This window comes from Elephantulus edwardii, unplaced genomic scaffold (assembly GCF_000299155.1).
Source record: "Elephantulus edwardii isolate Elephantulus edwardi_28Jun2011 unplaced genomic scaffold, EleEdw1.0 scaffold00081, whole genome shotgun sequence".
Lineage (NCBI taxonomy): Eukaryota > Metazoa > Chordata > Mammalia > Macroscelidea > Macroscelididae > Elephantulus > Elephantulus edwardii.
Window position 1 is genome coordinate 833,012 of NW_006399831.1, and position 4,711 is coordinate 837,722.

Below are 4,711 nucleotides of genomic sequence, written 5' to 3' on the forward strand. Positions count from 1 at the left end.
GTATTTGGAAAGTCTAATTTCAGAGACCTCTCCAAAGTGTTATAGAACAATAATGTAAAGTTTTGAAACTAAAGCACACCGTATTTATGTCATGGTCTTTGCAATTACTTGCTATGCATGAGGGAACGGGACAATGATCAAAGATGACAGAAGAATTGATGACTTTGAGTTGTGGTGCTGAAGAAGAGTACTGAAATATCATGGACTTCCAGGAGAACAAATAGGTCTGTCTTGGAGAGGGTGAAAGCAAGTTTATCCTTGGAGACAAAGGTTTTGAAGCTCTGTCTCGTATACCCAAGTATAAGGCCAGGAGAGACAAGTCCTTTGAAAAGAATATCATGCTTGGAAGTGTGGAGGGACAGTGCAAGAGTGGAAGACCACAGATTAGGTAGATTGATATTATAACTGGGGCAATAAGATTAAGTATTTTGGAGTCAGTGAGACTGGCATAGGATATGACAGTGTTCTGAGCTATTGTACTTATGGTCACCTAAATTATTACTTCTCAATAATTTGGAGAGATTTCTGCCTGCAGAATATCCCAGTGAAATATGTCTCTTGACTGTAATTTGGAGAGATTCCTGCCTGCAGTATATCCCAGTGAAATATGTTTCTTGACTGCTTCTATTATCCATTTACTTAACAATTTTAATGTAACAACATAACAATGTTTTCTATAATTATCTTCAATCATCATAATGATAATTAACTGAAATATTCTTCTATAAGAAAAATTGTATTTACGTTTTGATTTGACAAAACTTGATACTAAATATCAAAATTTTATATTAAAACTTCATGCTACACCAATGAATATGGTCCTAAGTTCATGGAATTTAAAGTCTGGGGAATTACATATGAAAATAAAGAAATAATCTTCACAAATAAATCTAGATTTCATGAGGTTAAAATCAATTTTTAGCTGACCTTCCATTGACTTTTAAAGGCAGTAAACGTCATAGGAGGAGATTTCCCCTATTTGTTCTGGGGAAACATTGGTAGATTTGAGTTGCCAAGGAGGCCACTTGTAGGTTAGCAGAGCAATGCCAGAATAGGGATAAAGATTTTGGAATCAATTAAATGGAATATCAACTCTCTATAAACTATGTATGGAAACGGAAACTGAAGGAATTAGATTCTAACTATTAGGAAAAACACAGGACATAGCAGTTGTCATTATGTACCATCGAGTGGAAAACAACCCATAGTTGGCACTCTAGTGGGTTTTCAGAGGCAATAATTACACAGGAGATTGCCCATCTTTCTCCTGTGGAGCATCTTGTGTACTCAATAGGTAAACCTTTGAGCTGGCAGCTCCTTACCACAAGGCCACCAGAGTTGGAAGTAAAGAGTGTCAAAAGGACATATATTTGTGTTTAACTGACTATGCAAAGTCATTTGACTGTGTAGATCACAACAAATTGTAGTTAACATTGAGAAGAATGGAAATTCCAGAACTCCTGAATGTAATCTGGTGAGACCTATGCCTAGACCAGGAAGCTGGTGACCGAACAGTGCCAGGGAACACTATTATTGTTGTTGTTATGTGCCATCGAGTCCCCTGTGACCCCTAGTGACCCTATGCACAGTGATCCTGAAGCTTGCCCTGTTCTAAGTCAGTCTCACTGACTCCAACACATCTACCCCCATTGCCCTAGTTATTGTATCAGTCCATCTCATCTGGGATCTTCTTCTCCTGTGCTGTCCCTCTACCCTTCCTAGCATGATGTCATTCTCCAAGGATTGGTCCCTTCTGTACACATACCTAAAGAGCTTCAAAATTCTATCCTCCAAGGATAAACTTTGTTTACTCTCTCCAAGAAAGACCAATTTATTTTGTTAGTACTCTATGACTCAAGAAATGTTCAAGACTCTTCTCCAGCACAACTCAAAGACATTGATTCTTCTGTCATCTTTAGTCATTGTTCAGCTTTCTGATTTATAACAAATAATTGCCAAGACCATAGCCGGGATCAGCCACAACGTAGTCTCTAGACTGACATCTTTGCTTCTCAGTACTTTGGAGAGGGGTATGAAAACAAAGAAAAGGAGGGTCAGGGAGGGATAGAAAAGAGGAAAAAGAGATGACCACTAGGATGTTGGAGATTGGATGTGAGACAGAATGGGGGAGGTTTAGTATGATATTGGGGAGACAGTAGATAAAAGGCATGGTAAATAGTAGTTAATTATATGAAGCACAATGTAAATGAGGGATTGTACGGAACACAATGTACATGCTTAAAATGTAGTGTGTAAGGGAAGTTGTATTCAAATCAATTTCCTAAAAAGTGAAAGGGGATGAAAAATATTATGCTACAAATGAATACTAGATATTATGGATTTAAACAATGTATAATCTGCCTTTGGTAAATTCTTAGAGTACTAAAAGCTATGATTTGCCTGATGTTAAAAGAAGAATCTTTAAATAGGACTTAGGGCTTGCTCAAGAAGGAAAAATAAATTATTCTCACCTAGTACAATGAGGAGGTTTGCATTTGAATGCATTTGTGGATCCACAGTAACTGTATTTTGACTGAAGAGAGCCATATTTGAAAAGGGGCAAGCAGGAAAGGAGAGAATAAAAAGAGAAAAAAGGAAAGGAGGAGACTTTTATAATAGGAACAAATTATAAAGTTGACTGTTCATAACTGTTTGGCTTCTGAGGCAGGATAAAGTTGATGCCCATCAGACCCCATTTCCAGGACTTGAGGTTGGAGTCTGCTCGCTCACTCATAGCAATCACTTGAATCTATAAGAGTGGAAGTGGTAGAAATATCAATGGAGAAACAGGCTTAGCTTGGTCCTTTTTCTTCAGCACTGCCCACCTAGCATGCATAGTCACATGAATAATTAAGGAAGTGCTGTTGGCTTGAAGAGCAGGAGTCATCAGGGCTCCTCCCCGGTTGACCTGACTTGGCCTTAACTGAGGACTAGGGCTGAGTGAGGAGATCAACAGGTATAGAATGCAAGGATAAATGTGGACTCCTGAGATTGCAGCTAATGCACATTTAAATCTGGCCGTAGATGTTTGTGCACCAATTGACCAGACTCAACAGATAAATGGAAAATAATCCATGTTGTGAACTAGGGATGATTACTTCAACCTGATAGCTTTTGCTGGACCGAATTTTGATTAAGGTCTTAGATGCTCAAAGTTTCCAAGTTGAATAGAGGATCCTTCAGCAAAAGAGATGCACTTGTTTCCTCTAGTTTGATAAGAATAGGCAAATTAGCAATTTGCTCTCTTAAAGTAGGTTATTAGAGTCATAAAGTAGCTGGCTCACATACCTTCATGAATATAATTTGGTGGGATGATTGTGAGCGAGGAAAAAGTTCCACAATACAAATGAATGAGATGTAATGTAACGTAAATTAAGGACTGTATGAAACGCAATGTATGATTAATAAATATATTAATAGAAAACAAAAATATTTTCTGGCCGATATTATAAATCTCTATTCAACTTACACTCTACTGCCTGATCTCTAATGAACACTTCTTGTACTTATGGACATACACTCAGATGATACTAACCTTACATTTAAATAGACTATTTTATTCCAATATGTTAATCTTTACATGTACTTTTACATAGTAATTTGTCAGTACTTAACTAAAAGCTAATATTTGGGGATATTATACCTTCTAAACTTGAATGGGAATCAATTTCACTTTCTTTAGACTCCGTCTAAGGATTGTAAGTTGGTTATGACAATTAGTAATTGGGGCTATGAATTATCCAGGGCCAATGATATTCCAGACACTTTAAAAATATTTATTATATGCATCTATCCAATTAAAGTAAAGCTATTAATCTTATTTAATAGATGAGAAACCTGTCCAAGAGAGGGTAATTTCCTTTCCAAATGGAACCTGGCTTACAAACAGGAAAATTGAGATAGAGCCAGTTTATCCTGTTGTTTCTAAAGCATCTTTGTTTTTTTCTGCCTTCCAAATGAACTTTGTACCTCTGCTATAGCTCTTAGCAGAGAAAACAAATTGTAAAATTTCAGACTTCTCCAGTATTTTTTAGAGTGGCACTTGGCTAGCTTCTCTCTTAAAGCTCACTTTCGTACCAAATCACTCCAATCCATCATGTAGCTGTACACTTCTATCAGTGTCTTTGGATACCTCATATCTGATCCCACGTCTGTATGAACAGCAACTTTCTTCTTTTCTGTTGCCTGAATTATTTTCATCATTCAAAATTTTTCAGCTGTAGTTCTCTTTCTTCACTACTTCACCCACATAAAAAGAATGCTTCTTCCTGAATTTTGCAAAGACCAAAACAAAACAAAGCACAGATGCATGACTGCAATGTTTGCTACAGTTTGCCTGTAAGTTTGAGAGAAATAAAAAAGCATTCCAGAAAGGCACAGATGATGCTTGAAAAATAAAACCTAAAAACGGTTGTTTCAAAAATTTCCTCAGCTGTCTCTGGCATTAGGCATTTTTTACTTGCTGTAAAGTGTATTTTGCCTCCCAGAGCTCAATATACTTTCAGTTATTGAATGTCCTTCCCTCTTTCATCAGATTCTTTCTCCCAACTCTAAATCCTTATCACATTCAGATCACTTGAAAATATTGATTATTATACTACCAATATGGAGAAAAAGAAGCACCTAATTAACTATTCAATAATTGTAGCCCAGGTATGTAGAAAACTCCTTTCCTATACACAGAAGTAAACCATTTGTGATTAAACTGATT